Source organism: Chionomys nivalis, chromosome 9 (assembly GCF_950005125.1).
Source record: "Chionomys nivalis chromosome 9, mChiNiv1.1, whole genome shotgun sequence".
In the NCBI taxonomy this organism is placed as follows: domain Eukaryota; kingdom Metazoa; phylum Chordata; class Mammalia; order Rodentia; family Cricetidae; genus Chionomys; species Chionomys nivalis.
Genome location: NC_080094.1, coordinates 82170110 through 82183269, shown reverse-complemented (window position 1 = coordinate 82183269; position 13160 = coordinate 82170110).

Below are 13160 nucleotides of genomic sequence, written 5' to 3'. Positions count from 1 at the left end.
TTCAAATGTCCTGCCCTGTGTCCTGTGTGCTCTCCCTGCTTCCTGCCGTTGGTTTGGGATGTGAACCCTCAGCTTTGGCTGTGAGCACCAGTCTCCATGTGTGCCTGCTGCCATGCTTCCCTGCCAACCGTAAGCCCCAAACAAACCCGTCCTTCCTGGAGTTGCCTGGTCATGGTGTTTATCATAGCAACAGAAAGGTAACTAAGACAGCATCCATGCTGGGCTCTTGTTCAGAGGCTTAAGAAAAAGTGGTGCTGAAGCTGGGACTGGTGTAATGGTTCAGATTCCACCCGTTTGTCCCTGTCTTTCCTTTCTTTTTTTTTTTTTTTTTTTTTGAGTTTTTTGAGTTTTTTGGTTTGTGTAGCTCTGGCTGGAACTATCTCTGTAGACCAGACTGTCCTCGAAATCACAGAGATCTTGCTGTCTCTGTCTCCCAAGTATTGGGACTAAAGGTGTGCACCACCACCCCATACCCCCAGATGTACCTGTCCTTTTGAATAGGTTTCTCTGCTGAAGCAGTGGGCCAGATCGAGCCACATTAAAAAAGTATAACAGCAGGTTTATTTGAGCAAAGTAACTCCCAGGTGAGTTCTCCGGTCACAGAGAGCGAGGCCTTGGAAGCCAGGCTCTCGAACTAAAGCAGGGAGACTTTAGAGGTTGTAGGTGAGGGGTGATGACATGCGGGCCACCAACTGAGTTTGTGTCCAAGTATGGTCAAAAGCTGAGCGGTTAGGTGGGGATTTGGGCTGCTGGAGGCAGCAGGGGAGGAAGCTGCAGTAGTTGCCAAGCATGCGCACTGGATTTTCTGACACCTTTCTTTGGAGGCTCTCTGAGCAGACAGGGTTTGGAGAGAGAGATGGGAATGGGGCTTTCTGGATCATTCAGGGGCCAGACGGAAATTCCTACCTAGCACCCCAACCTTTTTGGGCATATGGGCGCTGTCAAATCTGGACACTTTATGTTGCCATGGGAGGACCAACATCTGCCCTCTGCACCATGCACGCTGCAGGTCACACAACACCAAGGAACTCTGCCTGTAACACCTCAGCACACTATGAATTGAGTACTTTCAGCAAGCAGGTAAAATTTCTGCTCTTCTAAAGCCATAATGGACTGGGCGGTGGTGGTGCACACCTTTAATCCCAGGGAAGCAGAGGTGGGCAGATCTCTGAGTTTGAGGCCAGCCTGGTCTAGAAGAACTAGTTCCAGGACAGACTCCAAAGCTACAGAGAAACCTTGTCTTGAAAATAAAAAACAAAACAAAACAAACAAAAAACCCATAATTGTTAATTATAGGAAACAAGGACTTTAATACTTCCCTGTGACTATCCCTCAGCATGCAAGTATCCCATTAGTGCCATTTGAACTGTATTAATTTTGAATGTTTGATCTTAAAAACTGTTGTTTAAGCTGCTGGCTTGTGTCTCACAGAAAATCAGGTTTGAGCTGATGAAATGACTTGTTGGGTAAAAAGACTGCTAAGAGGCCTGATGACCAGAGTTAAACTCCAGAGATTCACTTCTGTAAGTGGAGAAGGAGAGAAGCAATTTTTGCACGTCCTCTGACCTCCACTTGTGCACTTTGGTGCACACACCCACAACCACACAAATGAATAAATGAATAAGAAAATAAAATCTAACAAATACTAAAATAATCATATCAATGTTGGCTTGGATTAGAACAGAATTTCAGTTAACTCTGAAAATGCTGAAGATATTGTACATCCTGCAGTGCCAAATACTCAGCCAAGATCGAATTCTTTCTATAAAAATAAACAAGCACATCCTTTTTATTAGCATGCAAATTTTCTTTCATTGCCAATGAATGGTTAAATTATATGTATATAAAAGTTAAAATTATATGTATATAAAAGTTAAAAAATTGTATGTATATTAAAGAATTGTTGGGGGGGAGAAGGAGTGGGAGGGGGATGAGGAAAAAGAAGAACTAACCAGCCTTCATTATTTTCCCTTTATTTTAAAGACAATTTCTTAAAAAGCAATAATTAAATCAGACCTTACTAAAATCCAAAAAAAAAAGAATTGTTCTGAAATAAATTTCTTTATTATTTATTATTGGTAATATCTGATATGCATATGTATTTTCAATATTTTATCTATTATTATTGTGTGTGTGTGCACACAAGTGCACGCTAGTATGTGTATGAAGTTCTAACGCAGTCCAAAGGGCACTAACGCGATCCTCGCATGCTGAAGAATAGCCACAGGAAAGTATTACAGTCTTTGTCTCCTATAATCAACCGTTATGGTCTTAGAAGAGTGGAAATTTTATCTGCCTGCTAAAAGCATACTTTTCATATTTAAATGGGTCGCGGGGATTGGAATCAGGTCACCAGGTTTGTGTGGCAAGCACCTTTACTGCTGAGCCATTTTATTGGCTCTGCATGCCTATTTTATATCGCTAGATAGCCAGTGTTGTATAAACCTTCTCACTGAGCAATGACTCTTGACTGGAAAGGTCTGAGAGCCTGCTGTAGGTTCAGGGTGTCCTGGGGTCTCCCTAGGAACCGGTGAGGACTGCTGTGCCGGCCACAGGAGTTGAGCTTGGCTGCTGGCAATACCTGGGCTTCTGTAGACAGGATTTCGCCTCAGCAGAAAGTGGTTGGGTGCCTTGTGGTCAGGCCTTCCTAGGTGCTGGGACGAGGCTACAGTGAGTGAGATTGGCTCTGGCTTCTTGCCAGGCAACCTCAGTCTCTGCTGACCTGAGTTAAGGGCAATGCCATTCTGATCTTTGCCACACCTAAGATGTGCCCTTCCAGCCTAGGTGTGGCCAGGGAAGGGGTGGGAGGCTGTGTTCAGAACCATTGGGACTGAGCCAAGGGTCACCTCTAGCTCTCAGTTCCTGCCCCGGTGACAAGGAGCATGCCAAGACAGTGGACCTGTCATTAACAAAGAGCTAATGCAGCAGAGAAAAACCATGAACTAAAAACAGCCTGTAGCCTTGCTCCTGCTAAACCAGACATTTCACGGCTTGTTGCCAATGAAAGAAGACTAACTTGTGCTTAAGCTCAAGGAAGGAAAGTGTGTGCGTGTGTTGCCTTTCCAACTCTGATCCTTGCTGGATGACTCGGGGCAAGGCCCCTAACTCTCCAGCTGCAGCTCCCATAGCTATAAAGCAGAGTTCATGGGGTTGGAGAGATGACTGAATGGTTTCGCACATGTCCTGCTCTTCCGGAGGACCCGAGTTCAATTCCTAGCCCCTCCGTTAGTTGTCTCACAACAGCCTGTACCTCCATCTCCAGAAGAGTCTGCACCCCTGGCCGCTGTGGGTACCACACTCATGTGCACATACCCCTCACAGACACACACGTATCATTCAAAATTAATAAAAGTAAAAAAGAAGGCACTCATAATCTTACCTCCCTCCTAGGCTATTGCAAGGATTGCTAAATTGTGTGGTACACCCTGCCCTTGAAAGACCCCCCGAAGGATGTCTTTCTTCTGGAGAGACCCCCTACCCAAGGACCAGTCGAGACCACTCGTGCGGATGCAAACAGCAAGAGGATTTTTTTATTCTGTCATGACAGGGTCCCCCAGGTTCGGGATATGAAGGACATCAATAGCTGTTACAGCCCATCTTTTAAAGCAAAAAACCACAGAGACAAGGGGGCAGAACCTGTAGGTTGTTTTCCAACTTATTGGATTGGCTTATTTAAAAAGGTTATTACCAATAATTAGCTGGAGAGTGATTGCCAGACCAGATGAGGTAAAGGGAAACTTCTGAAGGTCACTTTGCCCCTTCCCAGGGACTAAGTCAAAACATCAGTAACTGAGACATAACCTAAGGGTTATCATGCCCCTATTCAGGGAGATGGAAAGTTTCTAACATCTCAGTACGTGCATGCATAGCTGTTATGTCCTTGGTTCCCAGGGGAGGTGGGGAAGTACTGAGAGTCATCAGAAATGGCTTTAGATTTTTCTTAAAGTTTTACATTTTCTTAGGGTTGAGGGGGCTTACAAATGCATTTAGAGTCTTTCACCCTGAGTGTTGAGCAGTGGAGTTAGAATTATTATGATAATTGGTTATTAGGACTATTATGTCACCTCAGGTGCGTGGTTTTCCAACACTGGTATTGTTTTATTAACTAATTTTATTTTTATGCCTTTATTATTTCATGTGTATGGTGCTTTGCCTGCGTGTATGTCTGTAAACCATGTGCGTGCCTGGTTCCCAGTGAGACAAAAGGAAGGTACTGGATCCCATGGACCTGGAGTTCTAGGTGTTGTTACCGCCTTTGGGTCCTGAGAACTGAACTAGGTCTTTTGAAAGAACAGCCAGTGCTCTTAACTGCTGAGCCATCCTTTTAGCCCTAATTAATTCATTTTTGAGAGAACACCTCTCTACCTAGCTCAGGCTAGATTTGAACTTGCAGAATCCTCCTGCCACAGGAGTTGAGCTTTGCCACACCTAAGATGTGCCCTACAGGCTAGGATTATAGATGTATACCATCACACCTGGCACAACCTCTCTACTTTGGACCAGGTAGTTCTTTGTCATTTGGGGGATATTTTGACTACTGTGTTTAGCAGAATTTCTACTCCTACCCAGAAGATATCATAACAACCTCTCACGCTGTGACAATTAATGCTTCTAATTGAGAACTGAGCTAGATGGTAAAGGCCGGAGAGACCGAGGAAGCAGCCACAGACACAGGAGCCGAAGAAAAGGACATGCTAGGACTAGGGGGCAGAATGAATAGAGACTCCAGGAGGGCAGAGGTCACACCCACTTAAATGTACAAGTCAATGCTTCTATTACAGCCCGAGCTGTGCAGCCGCCTCCACCACAAGTTTAGAGCATCTCGTCTCCCTCCCACCTCAGAGGGGGGCTGCAGACTGAGGCAGTCACCCATCCATTTCCTGTCTCTAGAGGTTTGCCAATTCTAGGCACAATAAACACAATCATGTGCCCTGGCCAAGCTCTTTCATCGCTGTCATTTATTTTTTGAGACAGGGTCTCGTGTAGCCTAAGCTGGCATCAAGCTTGCTGTGTAGCTCAGGATGACCTTGGACTGATGACCTTGGACTTCTGGCCATCTCGTCTCTGCTTCCCGAGAGTGATAATTGCAGATGTGGACTACAACATGATTTTATGCAATGCAAAACCGGGCTTCCTACATGCTAGAAGAGCATTTTACCAACTGAGCCACAAACCCAGCCTCCACCATCTTTATTTATCACAACATCTGAAGGCTGATATATTGCTTCTTGTTTATGTACTGGCCAACTGGCTCAATGTGGGGGCAAGGATTTTCCCAGGCTCTTAGCAAACTCTGGCAGACCAGAGTACTGTTTGTGGTTTGTGTGACTGAATTCTTCAAAACAACAAACAAGAACACTTAAAGAGCCTCCCACACTAGCCACTTAACCAGTACCGGCTAAGTGATGAAACACACTGGATATGGCGACATATACTTGTAGTCCCAGCAGTCAGGAGGTAGAGACAGGAGGGTCAGAAGTTCAAAGTCATGCTCAGCTACACAGGAAATTTGAGGCCAACCTTAGATCCACGAGACCCTGTGCAAAGTCACAGAACTGGCAGGTGGCGGACCTGAGATTCAATCCCAGGCAGTCTGGCCACAGAGGCAGAGCTGCAGAGAGAGGTTTTCTCTGAGAGTGTGCTGTTGACCAGTGTGCACAGTGCCCTCTTCTTATGCTCGGCTTTGTTTGAGCAAACCTGGCTCTGGCTTCTGTCCTCGCTGCAGGTCTGAGATTCACTTGCTCAACCCTGAGCATGTATAGGAGAACAGAAGCTTCCTCTCCTTACTAGCTGCCTGTCTGGCCACCCAAGAACACACACCACTCATTTCTGCGGGCCTTTCTATTGCCTGTCAATAAAATTCATTTCCATTTTAAGGCCAGGACAGCCTTCCTATTGTCCCTACTTACCTTCCTTCCTTTTGTGGTTTTGTTGAGTTTTAATTTTGGCAAATAAAAATTTTATAATTTGAAGGCTTATAAAGAAAAATTCTGATGTCTGAATATGATATGAGATGATTGTTGTAATCAAACTAATTAACCTACATATCACCTCAGGTATTAATCCTTTTATTAGTGGTATGGATATTTAAAAGTTACTCTTAGCAAATTACAGCATACAGTGTTATATTTTTAATTATAGTCACCATTTCAAAGTCTTTATTTCTGACCAAATTCTCTCCCTCACTAGGTCTATGTTTATTTTTATTTGACAATTTGATCTGAGATCAGAAAGGACAGTGGGTACTAAATAGATGCAGAAAGGAGAAATACTGCAGATAGAGGGTATAGTTAGGAAGTCGCTTGTTCGTTTCCCTGACTGCCCAGACTCCCGAAATAACCACACAGAAACTGTATTAATTAAATCACTGCTTGGCCAATTACTTAAACATATTTTTAGCTAGCTCTTACATCTAGAATTAACCCATATCCATTATTTTATATTTTACCACAAGGCTTGTGGCCTACTGGCAAGGTTTCAGTGTGTCTGTCACCATGGCTTCTCTTTGACTCTGCCTTCTTCCCCCCAGCATTCAGTTTAGTTTTCCCTGCCTAGCTAAGTTCTGTCCAAAGCAGTTTCTTTATTCACCAATGGTATTCACAGCAGTCAGAGGGGAATCCCACATTAAGAGCGAGTAGCATGGACCAAGGTTATGAGGTAGGAGGGAAAATTGAGAACATGGATGCCAGAAGGCTAGAGTGCCTAATGAAGTAAATACTGATAAAGTACCCAGTTTCCTCCTGCCTCTTTGTGCATCCATTTTCAATGGAGCAGCCACTTTTACAGCAGCAAAATGACCAATCAGATGCCTCTCTGCCATGATGCCTCCCCTCAACTTGCTTTGACCTGAGCTCCGTACTCGCCACTATCCAGACCAATATTCAGGGGTTACTGATGCAATCCAGACCAACTGGGCTGGCTCAAGGCCCCGTTGCAGGGAGGGTGAGAGGTACTTTCTCAGCAGGAAGAGGGAACTGTGCGTAGACTGCAGTGCTGAGTCTTCACTCGCGTGCCCCCTGCTAGTGGTCTTCAGGACAACAGCCAGCCTTGCTCCCCCTGCAGGCGGTCTTCAGGACAACAGCCAGCCTTGCTCCCCCTGTTAGCGGTCTTCAGGACAACAGCCAGCCTTGCTCCCCCTGCAGGCGGTCTTCAGGACAACAGCCAGCCTTGCTCCCCCTGCAGGCGGTCTTCAGGACAACAGCCAGCCTTGCTGCCCCTGCAGGCGGTCTTCAGGACAACAGCCAGCCTTGCTCCCCCTGCAGGCGGTCTTCAGGACAACAGCCAGCCTTGCTGCCCCTGCAGGCGGTCTTCAGGACAACAGCCAGCCTTGCTGCCCCTGCAGGCGGTCTTCAGGACAACAGCCAGCCTTGCTGCCCCTGCAGGCGGTCTTCAGGACAACAGCCAGCCTTGCTCCCCCTGCAGGCGGTCTTCAGGACAACAGCCAGCCTTGCTGCCCCTGCAGGCGGTCTTCAGGACAACAGCCAGCCTTGCTGCCCCTGCAGGCGGTCTTCAGGACAACAGCCAGCCTTGCTGCCCCTGCAGGCGGTCTTCAGGACAACAGCCAGCCTTGCTCCCCCTGCAGGCGGTCTTCAGGACAACAGCCAGCCTTGCTGCCCCTGCAGGCGGTCTTCAGGACAACAGCCAGCCTTGCTCCCCCTGCAGGCGGTCTTCAGGACAACAGCCAGCCTTGCTCCCCCTGCAGGCGGTCTTCAGGACAACAGCCAGCCTTGCTGCCCCTGCAGGCGGTCTTCAGGACAACAGCCAGCCTTGCTGCCCCTGCAGGCGGTCTTCAGGACAACAGCCAGCCTTGCTGCCAGTCCTCCATTCACTCTGTTGTCATCACAGTCGCAACACCAACCATAGAACTGTTCTCCCATCAAGGAGCAAGAAGACTGTGGAACATCCTAGTCCCCTAAATCCCCCCCCTCCCGCCAAGACACATACAGACACACACACAGAACAGACACCCACATACACCCATATACACCTACAGACACACAGAGACACCCACACTCCACACACAAACAGGCACACACCTACATACACACACACACACACACCTACACAGACACACACACCTACACAGGCACACACCTACACAGACAGCCACTTACTCCCCCCCCACAGACACACACCTATGCAGATAGCCACCCCACACACAGACACACACCTACACAGACATACCCACACCCACACATACCTACACAGACACACACCTACCAAGACACACAGACACACACACACCTACAAAGACACCTACCTCCCCACTCCCTCACACACCCCTACACATAGACACACACCTATATAGACATGCAGACACAGATACACAGACACACACACACCTACACAGACACCCACCTACCCACCCCCACACACCTACACAGACACCTCTCCTACCCCCACACACCCCCTACACATAGACATACACCTACCTAGACACACACCTACACAGACACAGACAGACACACACACACAGTCCAGTGTTGCAGGATATTTGAACAGATGTGTAAAGATGTGTCACTGTTTTACCTTGCCTGCCCAAGGCACCTGATTGGTTTAATAAAGAGCTGAATGGCCAATAGCTAGGCAGGAGAGGATAGGTGGGATTACAGGGGAAACAGGAAGAGGGGAGAAATTTGAGATATATGGAGAGATGCCAGCAAGATATGGAGAGAGTCTGACATACAGAATGGCGGAGAGGTAAAAAAAAAAAAAACCCACATGGCAGAACATAGATTAATAGAAGCAGGCTAATTTAATGTTGGGGGTTGTGGACCCCCAGACCCTGAATTTCCTGTAAACAACTTGCTTGCAGCTGCTCTGAGCAAAACAACTTGTTTTCCTGAGTTTGCAGCTGCTCTGAACACGAGACAGGCAAGTGGGTTCTGGTGTCTGCAGCTGAAAGATCCCGAGAGCTGGGGCGTGGCCGGAGCACTATATAAGCTGCCCCTGCACACAATAAAGTTGGCATTCTTGTTTCAAGGATGACCCATGTCCCTGTGTCTCTGACTGTCTGTGTGCATATGTGTTTAAATCTCCAGGCCCCTTTCCTGGCTCACATCCACTCCTGTATTACAGGTGGAGGCTACAATTTAAGTTATAAGATCTAGTTGGGAACATGCCTAAGCTAAAGGCCAAGCTTTCATAATTAAAACTACATCTCCATGTATTTATTTGGGGCTGAAGGTCCCCAAGAAAGTCTGACAAGAAAGGCTCACTACAGTCCCAAGTTGTTTAGTGCCTTAGAAAGTAGTGGGAGCAGCCAGAAAGATCTTTCTGAAAGCTCTCTCTCGTGGAGGTGGAGAAAGAAGGGCATTTAGGCCAGGCCATGGCAGCCCGCAGTTATAAACTTGCTGCCATCTTTGCCCCATGGGTCCTGTGTGATGCTCACCTTCTCACAGATGTGGCAAGCTTTCAAAGAATTGAAATGCCAAGAAAGCCGCATATGGGGGCTCTGGGCTGCAGCCAGCATGCATGTTTGCCACCCAGCCCACAGAGTATCTTACAACCTGAATTTCCTTTCAAGACCAAGAGGCTGAATATAAAGTTTCAGATTTCTGGTTTCTCTTGCAAAGAAGTTCTAGAAATTTAGGCCTGCCATAGCTTGGAGATGGTTATACCACAAGTCCCCAGTGGGAAGATCTGGACAAAGGAGGGGACCTACTAGGAGGTGATTCGTGGTGGGACTAAAGTTGGTCTCAGGAGTGGATTAGCTCCCACAAGAGTGGGTTGATACTGCTGAGTGAATGGGCCAGACCAGAGACCATTGTGGGTCTGGCCGTGAATCTGGGACCTTCGAGGGAGTAGACCTGAGCCAGGACCCCTGTAGGTCTGGGTGTGAGTCTAGGACCTCTGAGGGAGTAGGCAGGAACCAGAGATCTCTGTGAGTCCAGGAGTGAGTCTGGGACCTCTGAGGGAGTAAGCCTGAGCCAGGTCCTCTGCAGATCTGGGCACACCCGAGTCTGGGACTTCCAAGGGAGTAGATCAGAGCCAGAGACCTTTGCAGGATCAACCCCAAGCCTGGGAACTCTGCAGCAGTGGGTCCAGACCAGGAACGTTTACAGAAACAGGTCTGAGCCAACAACCTAGACCAGAGCAGGCCTGAGACAGCAAACTCCATGGAAGCGGAGCAAAGCCCAGTAGCGTTGAGTGGTCTCCAGGAACACAGAGTGACCAATAGGGAAACTACAACAGTGGCACTGACTATACCATAAGGAACAACCATCTGAGCCTTGGATCCACTGGCACCTAGAAGATTAATCACCAGAATCACAGACAGTCCCAACCACACCTATCAGAGGAAGAGATGAGTAGAAAAGGTAAGAACACACACAACACCACAAATAACAACATGACATAAGTAAACTCTAGAGAACCTACAACAGCAAGACTTGAACAACCAAATATAGATGAAGCAGAAGAAAATAACCTAAAAAAATAACTTCAGGAGAAACTCTTAAAGAGGAAACGAGAAATTCTCTCAAATAAATGGATAAAAAGACAAGCAAAAAATTGGAAGACATCAGCAAATCCCTTAAAGAAAACCAAGAAAAAGCAATCAAACATATGAAAGAAACTATTCAAGACTTGAAAACTGAAATAGAGACAATAAAGAAAACATAAGCTGAGGGAATTATAGAAACGGAAATCATGAGAAAACAATCAGGACCCACAAACACAAGCATAAAACAGCAGAATACAAGAGATGGAAGAGAGAATCTCAAGCGCTGAAGATAGAATGGAGGAAATTGACTCATCAGTCAAAGAAAACATTAAATCTAACAAACGCTTAACCCAAAATACCCAGGAAATATGGGACACAATGAAAAGGCCAAATCTAAGAATAATAGGTATAGAAGAAGTTCAACTCAAAAGCACAAAAAATATATTTAACAAAATCATAGAAGAAAATGTTCCCAATTTAAAGAAAGATATGCCTATGAAGATACAAGAAGCTTACAGAACACCAAATAGACTGGATCAACTCTTATAATGTATATTAGCCCATTATTCTTGTCTATGTTAGCCACATGGCTCAGTACCTGGTGTAGGAGGTTCTTCTGTCTATGTGTTGCTTTCATTGGGTAATTAATAAAGAAACTGCTTGGCCTGATAGGGCAGAACATAGGTAGGCGGGGTAGACAGAACTGAATGCTGGGAAGGACAGAGTGGCAGACGCCATGGTTCTCCTGCCCAAGATGGACACTGGTTAGACTCATGCCAGTAAGCCACAGTCTAGTGGTGATACACATTAATGGAAATGGGTTAGATCAGGATGTGAGAGTTGGCCAAGAAGAGGCTAGATAAAATGGGCCAGGCAGTAATTTAATTAAAACAATTTCTGTGTGATTATTTCAGGTGTAAGCTAGCCAGGCGGGACTGAACAAGGGACCCTGCTCCTCCTACAACAAGTACCTTTTTCAGCAAGGCAGTCACATCTTGCTTCTTCTGTGGCTGGTCAGGACTCCAGAGGAATGGGCTTCCTCCTTCCCAGAACTCTCCTGCTCTCATTGATCCACCTCTACTTCCTGTCTGGTTGTCCTGCCTATACTTCCTGCCTGGCTACTGGCCAATCAGCATTTATTTAAAATATAATTGACAGAATATAAACAATTGTCTCACACCATTTCCACCTCTTTTTTTAAACAAAGGAAAATATCCATAGCCCATTTTTTGGAAGTGTGGGTGTAGTTTTCCAGGCTACTTCTTGCTGGTTGGAGGCGCTGATAATCTTATGGGGACCTAAATAAAATTTAGAATTATGATCAAGTCCTGACTGAAGTATCCTGTGGGGCTTGATCATCTCAGGCAGCATCTTGAATCTGTTCTGGATGTAGAACTCTGACATCTGGGTCACCTGTTCCTACCGGAGATTTCTCAGGTGGCGTTCCTTGATCAAACCTGATTTTTCTTAACTCAGAATGATTCCAAAGCTTCTCATTTCCTGTGGAAACAAAAGAAAATCCTCTTTTCCAAAGTAACATACCTGTTGACTTCAATTTTGAAGTCAAGGTATTTTCAAAATACCTATCTTGGATTAATTCAGCAGCATTTATAAACAAATATCTTTTAGTAACTGTTGCATCTTCCTCGGCATTCAAACAATTCAAAGAGAGCATAATAAACATATAGTATCCAGACTCTCTGTGTATTTTTCATCTTTATGTGGCTTTATCTTTTATCCTTACTTTTAAGTTTTGGCTTTTTGAGACAGGTTTTCTGTGTATCTTTGGCTGTCCTGGAACTCCCTCTGTAGACTAGGCTGTCTTGAACTCACAGAGATCTGCCTGCCTCTACCTCCCAAGTGCTGGGATTAAAGGTGTGCACCACCATACCTTGAATTCACAGAGATCTGTCTGCCTCTGTCTCACAAGTGTTGGGATTAAAGGTGTGTACCACCCATACCCAACTACTCTCTTTCTTTTTTATTTTAAGGTCTTTAACTTTTTTATTTTCTCTCCCAAGCCTGCATATAATCTTAACACACTGTAAATCATTTAGAGGTTTTCTTCATCCTTGAATCTCTCTTTACTGTATTTGTCTCTCTTTTTCTGACCACATGAGTCTTTAATTTGCTAAGGAATATGGGTAGGATTAAAGCCGTGGCTTTGACAGCTAGATCCAGCCCATTCCTTAGCTTTCTGAGATTCTAGCCTCATGGCAGAAGTACCAGCAAGAGCCATGTTTATTGCCACAAATCTATGGTGTTTCAAAGGTCCCGGCCACCACCAAAAAGCATGTGGTCAGCTTTTCACCCACACCATTTAAGTGTTTCATGGCAGGACCTCTTAAAAGAGCTGCAAGGTTTTGCAGATAAAGCTGAGTCAGGAAGCCTCTCTTAAATGAGTGTGCTTGCCTCTAGTTAACAGAGCACATCTGAGAAAATGCTGTTATCAATAAGCCATGCTCAACTCTATTCTTTTCTGTCTAGAATTACTTCCCAACCTCTGTTAGGCTTTATGTGGATGCAGTCGTCCACAAATTGGGCACCATTTGCTGTCAGGGTTTCTGTTCTGCATGGTTCCCACAGTCATTAAGTCCCAAAGAAATCACACAGAGGTCTACATTAACTATAAGCTGATTGGCCCATTAGCTCAGGCTTCATATTAACTCTTATAAAGTATATTACCCATTATTCTTGTCTGTGTTAGCCTCATGGC